This window comes from Asparagus officinalis, chromosome 5 (assembly GCF_001876935.1).
Source record: "Asparagus officinalis chromosome 5, Aspof.V1, whole genome shotgun sequence".
Classification (NCBI taxonomy): Eukaryota; Viridiplantae; Streptophyta; class Magnoliopsida; order Asparagales; family Asparagaceae; genus Asparagus; species Asparagus officinalis.
This window is the reverse complement of record NC_033798.1, coordinates 94,526,750-94,534,149: the sequence shown is the minus strand read 5'-3', so window position 1 is coordinate 94,534,149 and position 7,400 is coordinate 94,526,750.

Below are 7,400 nucleotides of genomic sequence, written 5' to 3'. Positions count from 1 at the left end.
CGACTCTGCTACGACACCGCCGCCGCGCCATGACACTGCCGTCGCGCCACGACACCGACTCCGCCATGACACAGCCGCCGCGCCACAACACCGACTCCGCCAAGATCAAGGTCCCTCTGCCCCCCTTCTTCAGGTTTTTTATGAGGTCATTCATTGTAGAAACTCTGCTACGACACCGCCGCCGCGCCATGACACTGCCGTCGCGCCACGACACCGACTCCGCCATGACACAGCCGCCGCGCCACAACACCGACTCCGCCAAGATCAAGGTCCCTCTGCCCCCCTTCTTCAGGTTTTTTATGAGGTCATTTACATTGTAGAAATCCTTGCTAAAGTCATTCATTCTCTTCGCCCCCTTTTTCAGTTAGGTCATTATCCTTGCTAAAGTCATTATCATTGGAAATTCATGCATATTTCTTTGTCATTTGCTTTAGACTTTGGGTAAGCATCAGGCCGCTTAGATGAATGTAGTTCTTGATCATTCTAGTCATTCACTTAAAACTGTATGGGTTAAAGTATGCTCAATATCTTTTCCTTTTTTCATCTTTAATCTCGTATATGTTTGAACCAGATAATAATTTGTTATGAGAGTGGAAGACAGTAGATAAGAGGTAACTTCCTAACATGTATGTACTTGCTACCGCACTTATAATTTACTGATAGGAAGACAGTAGATAAGAGGTAACTTCCTAACATGTATGTACTTGCTACCGCACTTATAATTTACTGATAATTTCTTTTTAAAGCACAAATTTTTACCTAACATGTATGTACTTGCTACCGCACTTATAATTTACTGATAATTTCTTTTTAAAGCACAAATTTTTAGGTGGTCCATGGCAAGAAAGAGTTTTTATATTGTGAAGAAAGGTCGACGATGTGACATTTTTGGTCATTGGGAGGAATACAAAAAACAAGTTGATAAATTCCCAAATGCCGCAAATAAAGGGTGTAACGTACGAAGAGGCTTTGATTGAATGTGATAAGCACATCATCGCTCGTGATTCAACATCCAACTCAAGGCGTGGCCATACACCTGTTAATGTCCGGACACCTGATTCAACATCCAGCTCAAGAACTACTATTTTCCCCAGCTATGCTTTTGCATTAGGTTCAGTGTTTACAATATTAGTGTTTGTAGTATGTATCGTTATAGTATTTATTTTTTTCTATATTGCAAAAAATTATGTGATTGTGATAACTTTCTTGGATGTTCACTCTATTGTGTATCTTTGTAGTATGTATAGTATGCAAAAATTATGTGATTGTGAGAACTTTCTTGGATATTCACTCTATTGTGTATCTTTGTAGTATGTATAGTATGCAAAAATTATGTGATTGTGAGAACTTTCTGGGATATTCAATCTATTATGTATCTTTGTAGTATGTATAGTATGCAAAAATTCTATTTTTACATGGCATTTGCTCAAGCTTCCTTTAATCTCCTATCAGCATGTCTATATCTTAAATGATTGAGCTCAGGTTCTAAGCTAAGAGTTATAACTGAACCGAGTTTATATTGAAGCAGCTGCATAATGTTGAACTCGGCATAAATATATAATTCGTTATACTATAATACTTCTCTTAATTGGTTAGCAACCAATTTTTTGTTGGGAACCATGCACTAGGGCGTATTCTGCCTCGTTTTGGTCAGCGCCATTTACACTCCCTTATTTCCAGTTGACCCTTACATTGTAACTTCAAATGTTGTACTTGACTGAGCAGGAATTAGACCATGTTATTGAAGATCTAGAGAAAATTGCAGTGGTTAATCTTCTTCAACACAGATCAATAATATATCTCATAGGAAATGTGCAACATTCTTCTTTGATACTAGAGAAGGTTAATCGTTTTCATCCAGGAACAAGCTATCTAATTTCCCCTTTTCCGTTTATTTTCTACCTAATAGTATTTTAACCATTTGGTGCTCAAGCGTTCAGTGTGTTCCGGAAGAACAACATCAATGTACAAATGAAATCTCAAGGAGCATCCACCAAATGCACATTACATCTCTAAAGTATCGTCCAACATCAAACCAGAAAAGGATGAAAGAAGCTAGAAAAGGATGAAAGAAGCTGGACTATATCAACACGCTGAGAGATACAACACAAGGTAACAAAAAATGACAAGAAATAGTAACAAAATGAACAACCATAGCTAACCACCATTAGCAACTATTAGACTTGATTTAATAGTCAATAAAAATAACCAAGATGACAAGAAATGAATATGCCAATTACATCTTCTTCAATCAGACAAGGTGACAATACATATTACATAAATTTTCCTTGATCAACAACACAGGAGATGCAATATCCAGAACTATAGATCTATAGCATGCACGTGTCATCTTGTAAAGCTCATCAATCCTTTTCTCTGCAGCAAGAAACAAGTAACAATTAATACATAGACTTGTTAACAAAAAAATCATATATTTCACTCATAAATCAAAAGTATTCATTGCCTAACTAAAAATAACCAAGAAATAGAAGTTGAAACTTTGTACCTTTGCAAGTTGACTTTACAACTAGTTTTATAATGTTTGAGTTCACCACATTTGCTACATATGCGTTTCTTCCTTTCTTTCTTTTCTTGTGCTTTTTCTAAACCTGGTTGGATTCTAGTAGCATTGCGTGGACGACCTTTAGTCCTTGCAGGTTTATCAGGATCACGAACTGTAATCTGAGGAATGTGCTCCATTGTATGTGAAATGAGTGCGGTAAACTAAGGAATATCCTCCATTTGAACTTGAGTTTCTCTAACGTCTTCTTCAATTGACTCTATGAAATTTGTTAGCACATCATCTAATTTTTGCATCTTCTTTTCTGAATCAAATACAAGCTCGAGCGTATTATTGAATTTTGCTCTTAAAGCCCAAGATTTTAATAAATTAATCTTCTCCTCACAGCTTGTAATGTTTCTTCCAAATACAATATTACCAACCCTAATGTTACAATGCCAAGCATGTATAGTCCACTGGTGTAGGATGTAATCGTCGGGTAATGAATCCATTTGTCTAGCCATCATTAGCGACAATATATGTCTACATACAACACCATTAGTTTCAAACAAAGCACATGTGCAAATGAACTGCATATGACTGACCTGATCATAAGTAACCCTCCTATTTTCCTCTACTAGTTTTTACACACGTGCAATGCACGTGATTTAATACCATGATTAAGTATTTTTGACAGTTTGTGCTTATTTTTTTCTTTAAACTCTTACATCCCGATTATTTTTTTATGTTTGTTTAAATGGGATACACCCAATTTAAATTTTCATGTTGATATTTGAATTGACAAAAAACAAATATAATTTAAAAATAATTTGAATTTTCATATTATTTTTGACCGATATGAAACTAAGCTTTATTTGAGAAAGTATAGCATTGCAAAATAAAAAATATTAAAATAGTATTATACAAGGATGATGAATATTTAAAATCAATATGGCAAAATAATTGATTTAAAGTATGTTAAAACGATGCAAAAGAGAATATGAAGTTTATTCCTAATCATTGATAGACTTTATAAAAAAATATAAATTAAAGATTAATGCTAACTCTAGTATACTTTTATATGATAAAAACATCCACATAAGAATATAAAAGTACTGAAAAAAATTCATGAAACTCCCTTCTAAAGATTCCTAATTTCACTCAAAATAATTAAACTATTCTATAAAATATTCATAAAATATTGTTTTTATTTCTTCTATTTTATTTTTTATTGAGTTAAGATCAATCCTTCTTCAGGTTTATCATTTATCATTTCTCGGACAATTCTAGAGTATTGTCTTCATCATCTACATCAATTGTGACATCAGGCTAATTTTGTATTTTTTATGCTATTATCTTTCCTGGGCTCGTTAATTTTTTATCATCTCATTTAACTTTACAAAGAAGTCAAATGTACTTATGATGTTCAACACAAACTGCTCAAAATATAGACTTTGATTTTTTTTCTATTTCAATGAGAATAAATATTAATTTCATATATATAAAATTCTTTGTGTTCCTAATTTATTACTTAAATAAATTAGAAGCTATCTCTTTATTTTCCTCTAAAATGAATTCTTCTGATGTGCATCCAATAATAATTTCTGTTATTTTAATAATATTACCTTTGCTCCATCCCTGTCATTTTCCATAAAGATCTAAACTAAATACCTGTATTATTTATTACCAATTTCTCTTAAATTATAATATTAATATTTAATTTGAAGAACACAGTATGAAATTTATGAATACTTACTAATTTTTCTTATGTCTTCCATGGAGATTTTTTCTTTGATTAGGATAAAGTTATTAAATTATTTTTTAATGTAACTCATTCAGTGCTTCATTAATAGATATGTCTTATGTTAATGCCAATTCAAGTGATTCATTGACGTTTTCTGAATTTTAGATTTATTTCCATCACTTTCCCATTTGCAATGGAAATAACTCAATTCTTTTAAAGTTATCTCTAAATATTCTAATAGTTTCTCCATATGTAATTCCTTGTATTCTTTTACCCTATAAATATTATTAACGTCAAAGATTAAAGTTTCTAAATTAAAATCAATTAATGCTAAGGTATAATATTATAGTGTTTTATCATTTCTATGGATTTAAACATCTATCAATTAATGTTACGAATGTATTTTGGCTACCCCAACTTATTACTAAAATTATATGAAATTACTTTAATTTATATAGTGTCGATAATTTTTAATCTATAATATTTTTAAAAATTTTATCCATTAACCGGATATTTTTGATCAATTCTTATTGTTTTTGTTTACCAGTATCAACTTAGACTATTCTTAGATGCTGAAAATGGATAGTAAATCCCTAAATTAGAAATTTTAATATATATATATATATGAAAAATACCAAACAATTACACTTTTCTTTGCCAAGTTTTAAAATTTTAGCCTATTTTTGTGGTTTTGAACTTTGAGGGTTTGATTTATAATTTTTAAAATTTTGAAAGAGTTTTTAAAAAAATTTACTTTTAAGTTTCGTAGTTGTAAATTCTATGTTTCATGTGTTGGTGGTAATTTTTTAAATGTTAGTATATTTCTTGTAACTCTAAAATTTTGAGGGTAACTTTTACAATTATTAAAACTATAAATTAATTTTGAAAAATATTAAATTTTAGCGGTCTACCAATCGACGAATTTGATGTGTGCTAGTTAAAATTTTTGAAAATTTAGAGGTTTTTTTTACGATTTTTAAATTTTGAAGGAGTTTTTTAAAAATTTTGAGGTTAATTTTGGCAAATTTTAATTTTTTATGTGTATAAGGGTAATATCTTGAATTCATCTTATTTTATTTACAAATTTTAGAATTTTAGGGTGGCTTTTTATAATTTAAACTTTTGAAGGTGTTTCTATAATTTTTGAGATATTGAGGGTGTTAATTAAAAAATTTAAATTTAAATGTCAAAAATTTTAGGTGTATCATGGTAATCTCTTGAATTCATCTGTGTTGTTTGTAAGTTTTAAAATTTTAGAATTTTAATGTGCTTGTCTGTAATTTAAACTTTTGAGGGTGTTTCTATAATTTTTGAGACATTGAGGTGTTAACTGTAAATTTTAAATTCTTTGCAAACTGATGTTAATTTTTTAATTTCATGTTTTTTATTTTAAGTTTTGAGACATTTGGATGAGTTTTATAATTTTGAACTTTTCAGGGTCTTTTCTGTAATTTTAAAACTTTTTATGATTTTTTTACAATACTTTATGTATTATAATAAGTTATCTACTTGTAATTTCTTTATCTTAACAAACTAATATCATTTTTATGTTTTATATATTTTATTAATATTTTAGTTTTTTAAATTGTTAAGCTAAACATGGTTCACATAGGATTAGGATAAGATATGATTATGATTAGGATAGATTAAGATATAAATAAAATATTCAAAATAGTGAAGGGTAATATTGACCATTGAAAATTAGAATTTGATTATAGATAAGGTAGTTCAAACTATAAAGGGGTATATTTGTCTAAAAAAGATTTTCCAAACTCGTGCTTTTAAAGGAAGTATGATTTGTAAACTTACAGATCTTGTATTCAACAATGTCCCACCTTTTTCTCAATTCTTCACAAAACTCGGTACCAAATCCTTTGAATTCTGTTTGGAACACATCAAACATATTACGTGTATACATTTCTCCATCTTGGACCTCAATTGGATATTCAAGGAGCATGACAGGCTTTGTGTTAAGACTCTTAAAATTTTCATGAGCTTCACATAAGCAACAATGAGTTACTGTTTTTTTATATTGTGTCACAAACTCGTGTAATTGAGTCTGTGAGTTATCATACCAATCAAAAAATGCATTAATACATTCACTCCTTTGACTAGATCTCATTCCAGCAAAAAAAGTGTCCTTCAAATAAAATGGCACCCAGTATTCTCGAAAATTGTAAACTGTTTGTAACCATCCATCCCCTTCATCATTTATATCAAACTTCTCCTTCATCTCAAGCCAATATCCTTCACATTGTTCAATTGAAGAACTATTATACCACAAACCCCAATACCTTTGAAACTATTCACCATAACGAGACCCCAAAGTAGGCAAATGATCAGTAATGTGCTTTTGTATGTGCCAATAGCAATAACGGTGTCTTGTCATTGGAAACACTGAGTGAATTGCATTACAGATTGATTTATCCTGATCTGTTATAATAGCACCTGGTTTAACCCCATGCATGCATTTCAGCCATTCTTGAAATAACCACATAAAAGTATCTTCTTGTTCATCGGCTAATAATGAACAGCCAAGTAAAATGGACTGCCTATGGTGATTTACACCAGTAAATGGAGCAAATGGAAGATTAAACTTATTAGTTCTATATGTCACATCAAACACAATAACATCACTGAATTGGAAATAAGATGCTCTTGATCTTCCATCGGCCCAGAAAACACTCCTCATTTGTCCACTAGTGTCTACTTCTAATGCAAAATAAAATTCTTGATCATTCGCTGTCATACTCTGAAAATATCGAATGATAGATATGCATTCATGGCCGATATTGTTGACTCTTTGAGTTCTGATATGATCAATGCACCGTTGTGGTGTCACTAATTCACCTTCTCTTCCATTGGTTGCATTGATGACGTGAGAAATAGTGAAAGGAGGCATACCTTCTTCTCACAGACTATCAATAAGTTTTTTACATCTTTGAGTTTTATGGAATTGTTGATGTGATCTGTGTATTTTTGCTTTGTCTAGACTACTCAACACATGATTTGTATGTTCTTCAACAAACCCCGTAACCTCCTACGATTTGTCCTCCAATAATTTAACTCGCATCATTGCCTTACATCCCACTCGGGTCTCTCCCCGAAGATGGATCTCTATCTTGTCTCTATTAGATCTATAGCCATCCTTATCAC